Below are 12,977 nucleotides of genomic sequence, written 5' to 3' on the forward strand. Positions count from 1 at the left end.
ATCTGGAAACCCTACTCCTCCATCCCCATCTTTGGCCAGCAGGGACCAAGCACCCCTAACTCAAGGTATGGGCCCATTTAATAGAAGAAGAAGGAGGAGGAGGAGGAGGAGGAGGAGGAGGAGTTTATATTCATATCCCCCTTTCTCTCCTGCAGGAGACTCAAAGGGGCTGACAATCTCCTTGCCCTTCCCCCTCACAACAAACACCCTGTGAGGTAAGTGGAGCTGAGAGAGCTCCAAGAAGCTGTGACTAGCTCAAGGTCACCCAGCTGGCATGTGTGGGAGTGTACAGGCTAATCTGAATTCCCCAGATAAGCTTCCACAGCTCAGGTGGCAGAGCTGGGAATCAAACCCGGTTCCTACAGATTAGATACACAAGCTCTTAACCTCCTACGCCACTGCTGCTCCTACGCCACGTAACAAAATTATGTGAATGTTCAGAGTTGACAAAGCACTCCATGCACTTACTTGTAGCTTAGGGGGCTTACTGGGAGGCTGCAGCAATAGCAGGGCTGAAAAAGTTCTCTCCCCTCCCCCAATAGCTGTTGGCTAGGTCAATGCAGCAATGCTGGCAGGGCAAGAAAAACCCACTCCACATTCATATGGCCTAGCAAAGCAGTGCTGGAGGGCTGCAACAGTAGCAAAGCAATGGAAACAGCAGGGGAAGGTGGAAAGAGTGAGTCCAGACAGACTCACCTGCCAAGAACAGGTAGGGTGGAGGAACCAGAAAGAAGGCCTCACCAGTACCTGCCCCTTTTCTGGACAACTGGACAGGTTGACACGGCTATCACAAGCAGAATTGTCACCCTCCAGGCAATACCTGCAGATATTCTGCTATGACAATTGATCAACATTTATTCCCCTGGAGAAAATGACTGCTTTGGATGGTAGACTCTGTGGCATGATACCCTGCTGAGGTCCCTTCCTTTCCCAAATTATACCCTCTCCAGATTCTATACCCTAAATCCCTAGATATTTCTTAAATCTGAGCTGGCAACTGCACCTGATTGGCTGGAGTAGGCCATTGGAGCCTGGCAGAGGCAGGAGATAGTGACTTCCTGGGACCAGCACTGGTCAGCAGGAGGTTGATTGCAACTCTCAGGTGAGCAGGGCTGATGCAGGAGGGAAACACAGGAGGAGGCCCATTGGCTCAGAATGAGCTAGGATCCACATAATTGGAGGGCACTAGCAGAGCCCAGGTTGATCCTGCCTCCAGGTAGGCCTTTATTAGGCCCAACCCCAAGGTTATTTGGGAGGACAGGCTCAGTCATATCTAAGCAGTCAGAAGGTGGATTGAAGCTTGGAAAGAGAGGGCCAATGTTATCATAAATCTATATCCTCCCCTGTGTTGAAACTTAAGTGGCGTGTGACAGAAAGAGATTGGAGGGCATACATACCCTGGACTTCAACCCCCAGGAGGTTGAGTCTGACAGTGAATTTACATAGACTCTGAATGAGTAGGGATGCCAGCTTCCATGTGGAACCTGGGGATCTCCTGGAAGAACAACTCATCTCCAGAGTTCCAATCCCTAGAGAAGAGGTGGCGAACCTTTGGCACTCCAGATGTTATGGACTACAATTCCCATCAGCTCCTGCTAGCATGGCCAATTGGCCATGCTGGCAGGGGCTGATGGGAATTGTAGTCTATAACATCTGGAGTGCCAAAGGTTCGCCACCACGGCCCTAGAATAAGTGGGTGCTTTGGAGGTTGAGCGCTATGGCATTGTACCCCACTGAGGTCTCTTTCCTCCCCAGGCTCAATCCCCAAATCTCCATGAGTTTCCCTGCTAGGATCTCGCAATCCTACCCCTCCATCCCCTGCCAGTGGCCAGCAGGGACCTGTCAACCCTGCAGATGAGCCGCACCAGAGATATAAAGGCTCCCAAAGACCAATTATATCTGGTTTACAATACAGAGAAGACCACTGATTCCTCCTCCCTATCTATCTAGCTTGTGATCAGAGAAAATATTATAGAAGGATAGGCAGTCAAGGTGTCTGTCACAGTAAAATAAATTTGAATTTAGACATTTCAGACGAAAGTCTTCCTTGGGATTCTTTTGTTGAAGAACAGTTTCTTCTAGGTCAGCAACAGAGCATCCTAGAAGTCTGAAATATTATCTGATATTGGATCATTCAAATGTCATCATTGTCAGTCAAATGTCATCATTGTCAGTCATCATTGTCAGTCATCATTGTCAGTACTTGTTAAAGTAATATGAGTTCTTGGATTCTCAAGAGTCAAAATTGTATGTTGCCTTCATCCTGAATAACCAACTGTCTGAAAGAAAATTCACACAACCCTGGAAGCATCTAACATGTGTGATTGCCTACCTTTTGACCACATTTCTTATAATAACTGGAGGCTATATGCTTGGTTACTGAGGTAATCATTGGACATCCTTCTCCATGTCTCTTAACCAACTGAAGTATTGTGGATAGGTACATGAAAGAAAGGTCACCCAGCAGGCTTCGAATGTAGGAGTGGGGACACAAATCCAGTTCACCAGATAAGAGTCTGCCACTCATGTGGAGGAGTGGGGAATCAAACCTGGTTCTCTAGATTAGAATCTACCTGCTCTTAACCACTACATCATGCTGGTATACAAGAAAGAAAGAAAGAAAGAAAGAAAGAAAGAAAGAAAGAAAGAAAGAAAGAAAGAAAGAAAGAAAGAAAGAAAGAAAGAAAGAAAGAAAGAAAGAAAGAAAGAAAGAAAGAGGTACAGTAAATTGCTAACATTGCAGATACATATTAGAAGCAGGGCTGTGCAACTCATTCACGAAACTATGGTTGGATATAGTACTGGCATTTGCCAGTACATAAAACATTGCATAAGTATTTTAAGGAAACTCTTATTTTCAGTATGCTGACAAAGTTTTTTTTTTATGAATGAAAAAAGTTCATCGAAATCATTACAAGGACACATTTTCAGAGGGTAACTGGGTTTGCCTGCAGTTGAAGTTCAAGTTCAAGTTCAATAGCTTCTTAGAGACTGACAAGATACTGGAGTTATAAACCTTTGAGAATCAAAGCTCCCTTTATTAAATACCTGATGAAGGGAGATTTGACTCTCTTAAAGATTATACCCCCCAAAAAAACTTGTTGGAGTGTAAGTGGTACTGAATTGTAATCTAATTCTTCTACAGGAAGACATGTAAATGCTACCCACATTGTGCCAATGATTTAAAATTCATATTTTCAGAGGATAGGCCTGCTGGTCTGCAGTAAAACAATTAGATTCCTGTTCAGTAGCAACTAAAATTAACACTGTATAGATTAATATCTGTATTTTTAGTAATATGTCAGGGCAAAATCTGCTGTTTACTTAGTTGCCTACTCATTCAGGGGCAAAATCTGGTCTTCTTGCTTGCTCATCCAAAAGGGATTGACACAACTCTCTCTCTCTTGAGTCAGAACTAGAAGATGCTAGAACTAGTCCTAGGTAAATACCCAAAATCCCTTCTACTACAGTCATGTTCAGAGTAAACCAAACTCCTTGATTTATAAATCTTCTCCATTGGACAGCAGACATCAAAGAAACTATACTCAAAATGCAGGATGGGGCGGGGAAGGCAGAAGAGGCTCATGGAAAACTATGGCCTTTCCCCACTTATCTTAAGCCCCGCGCTACTCTCCTCAAGTAGCGCGGGGTCCCGGGGCACTCCCCACTGCAGGGGCGGTGACAACGCAGCCGCCCCGCCGCTGCCGCGCCCCCTCATTCCTGGTGCTGGAGAAATTCCTGGTGCTGGCGCCCCCCATTCCTGGTGCTGAAGAAAACAGCGCCTTTTGACAACCCCGCGCAGAGTGGGGAAGCCAGGGCGCGCGCCAGAAATGATGCTCGCAGTGAGTAGCGTGCAGCGACGGCGGTAGAGGGAAAAGTGGGGAAAGGCCCTATGTAAAAAAAAAAAACTCTGGCATACGCAATCATAAGATTTAAAGACATGAAGGCAATATAATCATATATGAGCCAAAAAAAATTAAAATATATAAATTCAAGCAGCTGGAGCTAGAAAAGGAAGTTTGGGAATTGCAAAAAAAATGTAACTAGCAACTTATTGCTCTAAGAACATAAAATTGTCAAAGCACTGCTGGAGGCTCCAATTTCATTGGGAAAAAATAAGCATGCTGCCTTTTCATTTGCAAAAGGTTCAATATGTGTGTGTGGAGGGGCAATTAATTTGGAAGGTTATTGCCTCACCTAAATAAAAGCAGAAAGCCCTGGAATATGAAAACGAAGCAATCTAAACAATGAATGGCATCCTCCAAAGATGTGCCACTTTAGAGGAGACATACTAACGGTATACCAGAACAATATCACACACTATAAAGAGCCAGAATGATACAGTAGTTGGGGAGTCTGAGTGGCACTGGAGAGATCCTGGGTCAAATCTCTACTATACCCTGAAGTTCACTGAGTATTTGGGGCCAGTCACTTTTTCTCAATATATTTATTTAATTATTAACACATTTATATCCCATCATTCCTCCCGGTTTGTGGTGGCTTAAAATGGAAATTGAAAACATTTTCAGTTGAAAATCAAAAATCAAACAACAAACCCCAAATCTCTCTCTCCTTAAAAGATGCCTGCCAATGCAAACTCCCTCAAAAGCCCTGCCAAACAGGCAGGCTTTGCAATGCCTCGTGAAGATCTACAAGGAGAGCTCCTCTCGCCCCTTCAGGGAGCCCATTCTACAGAGGCAAAGCCATGATGGCCAAAGTCCAGGCTCTGGTTGGTGCCAGTTGAGCCACCCTAAGTGCTGGGATAGTCAACAGATGGCTTCCTCATGACCACAGCTGGAGCTCAGAAACATATGACAGGAGATGGTTTTTCAAATATGTGGGTTTCTGCTCATGAATACTTCTCCAAATACTGCTCCAGAATGCTAAATAGGCTTAAAAATACAGTCAACTATCAGCTGTATCTAAGGGTGGGAGGTTGAATCTGCCAGTGGGAGTGGCGTGGTGCCACGCGGGTGGAATTGCCTGGGGCATTTGCTCTGGCAGAGGGGTGAATCTGCTGGTGGGAAGTCACCACAGTCCTTCACAGTGGTGGGACACAGTGCTGGATCCTAGCGGCGGGGGGGGTGTGTCCTTCTGTCCATTGAACCCTTTGCTCCAGCAGCCAGGGTTCCACCACCAAAAAAGGTGGTATAAATCTATTAAGTGCAAAGTGGGTTTTCCAGGAGTGGGGAGGCCATTTTGTGTTTTAAGCCTCACCACACCATTTGGAAGCCTCCTTGGGAGCAGCAGGCAAGCACAGCCACAGTGCCACGGCTGGGCACCTGGCACATTCAATGGGGCTGGCCCATCTAAGCTAACTGTGAGGAGATTGTTTGGCTTGGTGGAATTGAAACAACATTAATAGGGGATTAGAAGACTCATGAAGGTCCTACTGCTACTGAATAATACCCCTGTGAGGCTGGGTATTAGAGAAATGGGGCTGGACTTACCCACAGTGGTGGTGTGACTAGAAAGGGGGGCAAAACAGTGATTACTTGGCTGTAATATGACAGAGACCACAACATTTGCCTCAATTAAAGTTACCAGTGCTGACTTCTACGATATGGATGTAGATTACAAGTTTATGAGCCTCTTGTGATAAACCTGACAAGCTACATGTTTTTCAGATGAGTGTGTCTGCTTTGTCACAATTTGGGTGCCAGCTCCACTCATCATCTGTGTGTTTTGATTCACAATTACTCTCCAGAAGCAAAATTTAGCTCAGAAAATCTGTTGGTAAAATGGATGGTAGAACAGTTCCTATCTTGGGTGGATTTTTGGCAGCATCCAAGAGAACACGATGGACCTCTAATTTTCATTTAAGGCAGTGAGCAGAAATTTAAAGAATCTTCATGAATGAGAAAGAGAAACTGACACTAACTGCCAAAGAAAAATGTATGTACCACTATGGAGTTCTTTTATTGGACTAACTTGGTCCAAACAGAAAACACCTCCCTGATTCCCAGTTGTAGCTTTCTGCCAGAACAGAAAATTCATAACAGAACAACAACAACAACAAAAAGATAAAGTTAGATGAAGACTGCATTAAGGAGTTCACTGTTACTCCAAAACTCTGTACCACACACATGATATAGGCCCTTTCCCCACTTTCCTTAAGCCCCGCGCTACTCTCCTCAAGTAGCGCGGGGTCCAGCTCCCTTCCCCACTTCAGGGGCGGTGAGAACACAGCCGCCCCGACGCTGCCTCTCTCCCACCCCCTCGACGCGCGGAATTCCTGGCGCCTTTTGAAATGGCGCCTTTTGACGACCCCGCACAGAGCGCGGGGTCGTGGGGAAGCCAGGGCGCGCGCCAGGAATTGCACGCGCCGGGAATTGCCCGCAGCAAACCTCGGGCAAAGGTGAGTGGGGAAAGGGCCATAGAAAGGTCTTACCGTACTTAATAAAATCTAAGAAAAGTCATGTTGGATCCAACAAGTTATCATTCAACATCCTGATTCTAAGAGTAGCCAGCATTTAGCAAGTCAGTAAGTGTGGCAACAACTTGAAGGTACATGAAAAATCTACAGCAATCAACTTTTCCTCACCTTATGTATTATGAGAGAAGGTATCTCACCAAAGCATTCAATTTAAATCTCCTATTATAAATTTTAAAAAGAAGTTTTCCTGTACAAATTCTGTATCAAGAATTGAACATTGCAGGTTTCAGCGACAGCTAGATATTCTAATGTGCTTTTGGAGGAAATAGCTCAAAATAGATAGCCATTTTCACTGGCTAGAATCACAGAATGGGAAAATGCCTTACAGGCCTCCTAGTTCACCACCACCTAAGTATAGGAAATCCAAACCACAGTGGTTGGCTAGTTGATGTCTGTGCTGATTCAGATTGTTGAATAAGTTCACGTTTATGTCGCCATGTGATAAGTGCAGTTATAACTTGCTTGTCTGAATGTGTTCATTTTCATTCTATTCTGTAGTTCATAATTCTGAGTAAATACAATACCATGAGGTAAAAAAGTGGATTAGGTTTGCCAGCTTTTCATTGTGTCTTTAACAGCACCAGGCTATGGAGGAATTAGGAGGTGATAAACTTTATCTCCATGCTCAGAAAATCCGTGAAGGCTGAGCTGTACATTTCAAGCAGCTATTCAAAGCACAAAAGCAAGCTGGGCCATCATTTCATTTCAGATTGCAATCCAAGGCAATCTTCTTTCAGTTAAAAGGAATGGTAAAGTCTGTGTAAATGGTAAATTTAAAATGTATTAACCTCTAATTGTAACACTAACTGGATATATCATTTTTGCATATTTGTGTATCTGTGTGTGTGCCTGAGATCTGCACTTATTTTATCCCATAACATCTGGATTCAGGTGACAGTTCTACTTTAGGTAGAAGAAAATGCACATTGGAGATGGAAGGAAGGAAGGAAGGAAGGAAGGAAGGAAGGAAGGAAGGAAGGAAGGAAGGAAGGAAGGAAGGAAGGAAGGAAGGAAGGAAGGAAGGATTGATTTATAACCCACCCTTGTCTCCTGTAAGGAGACTCAAGGTGACTTACAAACTCTTTTTCCTTCCTCTCCCCACAACGAACACCTTGTGAGATAGATTGGGGCTGAGAGGGTTTTGAAGGAACTGTGACTAGCCCAAGGTCACCCAGCAGACTTCGAATGTAGGAGTGGGGACACAAATCCAGTTCACCAGATAAGAGTCTGCCACTCATGTGGAGGAGTGGGGAATCAAACCTGGTTCTCTAGATTAGAATCTACCTGCTCTTAACCACTACATCATGCTGGTGTACAAGAAAGAAAGAAAGAAAGAAAGAAAGAAAGAAAGAAAGAAAGAAAGAAAGAAAGAAAGAAAGAAAGAAAGAAAGAAAGAAAGAAAGAAAGAAAGAAAGAAAGAAAGAAAGAAAGAAAGAAATCAGTTGAAATTCAAAATAGTGTTAGAAATTACTTCCTTGCACCTGCATTCAAATAAGTAGTCAAGATTCCAGTACTGAGCGGAAGAACTATTATAATATATGAGAATTACTTCCAAGTCAATATGTCCAATATGTTGGCCTATAAGGAAACATCACAATCAGCAAGAACAGAATGTGAACATAAAAGTTCACTACCTTCGCTACAAGCATTTGCAACAAGCACAATTCTAAAAGATGAGAATGAAAGAAATCAGGTTTTTATGCAACAAATTAACTATACAAAGTAGAGAATTTCAAAATTTACCAATATCACAAGAGTCTTTAGATGAAGTCCAGGTCCAAGCTGCGTTGGTTCCAGCAGCTGCCACCAGAACTCAATGGGATGATCCTTGCTAGTCTGGTGCCTCAATGTTTGTATTTTTCCACAGACCCCTGGAGTGAAAAGGCAAGGTACAGGAACTTGTGTTCCTGAACTGCCTTTCTAAGACCCATTGAATTAAAAAACCTTCCATGAAATGCCAAAATGGGCCTTTTGCCAAATACGGGTGATCTGAGTTGACAGAGACGATGGATGGCTGTTTACTTGCCCTCTCAGCAAAAGGGAGAGTAGAACAACTTAGCCGTCTAAGATTTCGTAATGTGGCGAGTGAGGAAACAGCCTCTTGATAAAAGAAGCGGGAGGCAGAATTGAAGCAGATTCAACTTCCCTCTGCTTTTATTCCAAAGCAATACATGGCTGTCCCTTTAAAACAATTTGACCCTTTGGCACATGCACAAGGGGAAGGATTACACTTCGCTAAGGAAGTAAGGCAAACTTATCCCTTTTGGGTTGCCATGGATATAGTGCTGGGTGATACAAAAACCCTCCAATTTGCATTGCAAAGCAACAGCAAGCAATGAACGATACACAATTTTGTATTCTGTATGCAGAGAGCCTGTGGAACTTCCATTGGAGAGCTGGCAAGGTCGGAGCTGCGCAGCAATGCTGGAATCTTATTAGAACAGCTTCTGATTCACAGATTCTGCAGCCTAGAAAGATATAAATAATATGTCTAATCTTGAGGCACGTAGGCCTTAGGGTTGCATTATGTATGTGACTGTGTGTGTTATGTGTGTTTATTTACTTACTGCCTACCTTTCCCCAAGCTTATGATAAACTAGAAGTTTCATGTACTTTCCAGATGGCTCGGAGGAGTCCAGTAGGTAACTACTGGGCTTTCTTCCAGCTTTTCTGAAGTTAAATCTCAGCTGAGGCCCTTGCGTTTAGGGAGGTAACAACCACTGGAGACATTTCAGTGCTGATTTTTGTCTTCTCAGCTCTTACAGCGTATTTCTGTGAGAAATACTCCTTTCAAGTCAAAATCTGTCCCAGTTTCATCTGGCTGACAGCCTCCAATAGTCTTTGGAGCACAATGATTCAAGTCCCCAGGTGTTATTCTGCACAGGAGTTTACTCTTGCGATCCCACTGCATTATGGCTTTGTCGTTTTAAAAACTGTTGGGTCACTCTTGGATAAGTTTATTTTCTTGAAGAGCACTACAGAATTTACAGTTGACCTTCCAGCTTTCAAACCTGAGAGGAATCCAGCCATAAAAAAGGAGCAAATATAATTATCTGAGAAATATGCAAAATACTTAAATGGGCTAGAATGCCACAGTCCACTGTCTAAAGCAGCTATTTTCTCCAGGGAAACTGATCTGTCAGTTGGAGATCAGTTGTAACAGTAGGAGATGTCCACCTGGAGGTTGGCAGTCCTACGCGGAAACATTCATTCTGGTGGAGGAGAAGAGAACTGTTTTGCAGTAATGTTCCCTGGCACCTGGGAAGAGCAGAGGAAGAACTCTTTTAGACCCCAGATTTCCAAACCAGAGGGTAATATTTATTTATATGTACCACCAAAGGAACAAAAAGCAAAACAGTAAAACATAATGCTCTCCATTCACCACTCTGGGAAGTAGAAATAATTTTTTGAATACTTTCAAACAGATTTTAATCCATTTAAAAAAGCAAACTGGATGTTTTAAAATGATACTAGAACTAAAACACAAAATAAAAAAATAAGACATACATAAGAACATAAGAACTAGCCTGCTGGATCAGACCAGGGTCCATCTAGTCCAGCATTCTGCTACTAGCAGTGGCCCACCAGGTGCCTTTGGGAGCTCACATGCAGGATGTGAAAGCAATGGCCTTCTGCTGCTGCTGCTGCTCCTGAGCACCTGGTCTGCTAAGGCATTTGCAATCTGAGATCAAGGAGGATCAAGATTGGTAGCCATAGATCGACTTCTCCTCCATAAATCTGTTCAAGCCCTTTTTAAAGCTATCCAGGTTAGTGGCCATCACCACCTCCTGTGGCAGCATATTCCAAACACCAATCACACGTTGCGTGAAGAAGTGTTTCCTTTTATTACATTATACATTATACATTATACTAGCATAAAACAATAATCTGAATTCAGATCACTGGGGAAAGTTCAGGGAGAGGTGAAGCAAGGCTTCCAGAACATTAACAAATAAATCTAAATGAACACTAACAAAAGAACCTAAAAATTATAAGGCAAGAGGTTAATAATTTCTTCGAAATGAGCATCAGTTAGAGTTGGGTGCCAGGTTTTCATTCTGCACCACTGCCAGAATAAAAGGATTACTGACCCTCAGGAGCAGAATTTGGGGGTCCTCCATGCATGCTGTTGGAGTCAGGAAGTAGGCAAGTTATGTTCTAATATCTTCAGTCTGCTGTCCAACCCAATATTTATGCTTTACCTTACAATCACTTTAACCTTCAGCTTCAGTCACTGCCTGAAAAACCCTCCATATTCTCTGAAGAAATTTAATTTCAGCAGGAGAAACAACTGCCTAAAGACATCTCTCAGGTCTGAATGCCACATGATCCAGTTCTCCTCCTTCAAGGCCATGTGTAACTAATAAACCCAACATTTCATCAAGCACCCAAAATTTTAGCAGACACCGAAATGAAGCAGGATTTTTTACACCTGAATATTATTATCCCAAACCATCTGGATTTGAATATGCTGCAAATACACTGAAACAAGCAAGCCTGACAAGGTGCCCGGTGCCACAACTGGCTGGCAGCGAAGGACTTCATGTAACAACAACACACCCAGCTATCTCAAACAAATGAAGTGAAACACATACTTCATAGGAAAGCAACCACATACTATCACAGTTCAGTATCAAACCACAACTAGACCAATTATTAAGAACAAATTATAATTATATCTCATCGAACAGTAAAGACTGATCCTAACTAAGTATGTTGCCTTGGAAGTAAATCCCATTGCTTTCAATAAGGTGCACTCTCAAAATGAATGTAGAATAATCTCTACACACAGATATTTTATCCCATACTTGTGTTACATTGTGGGGTACAGGAGTAATAATATACAGCAGTAATTTTCCTGGTTTCTCAAGATGACCGCAATATATATAAATTTTAACTTTCATTCATTCATCCCCATGCTTCTCCATCTCATGTTCTACATTGAAATGTGGGGCATGAGTTACTTTAATATGAAATAATAAAAGACTGAGTCAAGACCAGATCACTTACAACTGTGCATTCCATTCATACCACCACAGGAAGAAAAAACATGGTTCCAATATAAATAGCTTCACCTACTGATCAGCAACTCCTGAATGACATTTCTAAAGCTTTTGCAGAGCTAATTGGTGAAGACTGTGCCAGGACGGATCCTCCATCTCTTGTTAGCCAAATGCACCCTTTAGGAAACTTGAAGCAGTTGTGCTGAGCAGCTGCTAAAGGAAGCAAGCTCAGGGATCAAAGCAAACATTTGCCTAACCTGAACTGATATTTTCATAATCCACGCCCAGTCCTGCATCTAAAGCAAAACCTGTTTTTCAAATATATTTAACCTGGTGTCATTTAGATAACAGTAAGGTCCAGGAAGATTTCACTTGCCAAGTATAAATATACTTGCAGAGGTGGGAATAAGAGATGTTTGATTTAAAAATTCCATCTGGAATATGTAATGGACAGCTAGAAGATGGAGGGGCTTAAAGAAGCAGGCTGCCCTGCAAATGGCTCCTGAAAATGGCCAGAGACTGCCTGGTGGAAGGGAAGGAGGGATGGCAGAAGGGTACAACCCTTGCCCATCCCAGGGAGCACCCCACAGCTGACAAGAACATACGTTTTCTAACAATGTTAATTCAGCACTCAAAGTATTGAGTAACTGAGTGCAGTAACATAATACAGGGGCAGGCTGGGCACATCATATACTTTTATAGTCTGGTGCTATTGTACTAGGCAAGATTCATCACGTTAAACGTGAATGATCCTTTATTTGTGACCTCCACCTTACAGTGAGTCTTCTTCACCACTGGGTATGTTGTGGATGCCACAGAGAGCAATAGCAAAACTACAAAGCGGATACTATAAAGCAGGAACAACTAAAAGAACTTTCTATATTATCCATTAAGTTTTCTGTATTATGCATTGAGCAAGAATGGAAAGAAAAAATGGGTTTTGATAGGTTAACAAAGGCCATTTCTGCACAGTCCAAATAACCTGGGTTGAGCAAGAGAAATACCTGGTTCCATGCAAGATGTTGACATGGTTCCCAGTCCTAAAGCGGGTTTGCCCCATGATATTTCCCTCCTCCCAGGGTATTCAAAAATTACTAAACTGGCTATTCTTTTCCAAAATCCCAAAGTGAGTCCACTACTGTGCAAACACCACGGGAGCAGAACCAGTTTATTTTTCCCACCCCTCCACCCACCCCCCTCATCTTCACACCTGAGGTTCATTCAAGCTGCCACTCAAAAACAACAGCCAATCAGAACACGAGACACTGGGCATGCTCAGATATGCTTCCAATGTAAATACAGAAGTTCCATGCTTGTGTGAAGGAAATTGAGTATTACTTCCCAATCTTCACTGGATTCCTTCACAAAAGGGGCAGCCATATGAAGGGAGAAACCAGGATAAAACAGACCCAGATTGTAAGAAACTGGTTGTAATCAGGTATGATTGTGTCGTGCAGAAATGGCCAAATGCATTTACAGACAAGAGGGAACATCTTTGCTAATTCTATCTGTTATCTTTGCTAATTCTAACCTGTATT

General features: G+C 42.9%; 1 protein-coding gene across 3 annotated transcripts in view; it reads right to left on the reverse strand.

Moving 5' to 3' along the window:
• Positions 1-8,546, reverse strand: part of ITPRID1 (ITPR interacting domain containing 1) — a 70,212-nt gene extending 61,666 nt beyond the window's left edge. For all 3 annotated transcript variants that reach the window (XM_048511605.1, XM_048511606.1, XM_048511604.1), the window contains exon 1: positions 8,180-8,546. The gene's annotated coding sequence lies outside the window, so the exon portion shown is untranslated. The remainder of the gene's footprint in view (positions 1-8,179) is intronic.
• Positions 8,547-12,977: the final 4,431 nt, after the last annotated feature.

This window comes from Sphaerodactylus townsendi, linkage group LG11 (genome assembly GCF_021028975.2).
Source record: "Sphaerodactylus townsendi isolate TG3544 linkage group LG11, MPM_Stown_v2.3, whole genome shotgun sequence".
Taxonomy (NCBI): domain Eukaryota; kingdom Metazoa; phylum Chordata; class Lepidosauria; order Squamata; family Sphaerodactylidae; genus Sphaerodactylus; species Sphaerodactylus townsendi.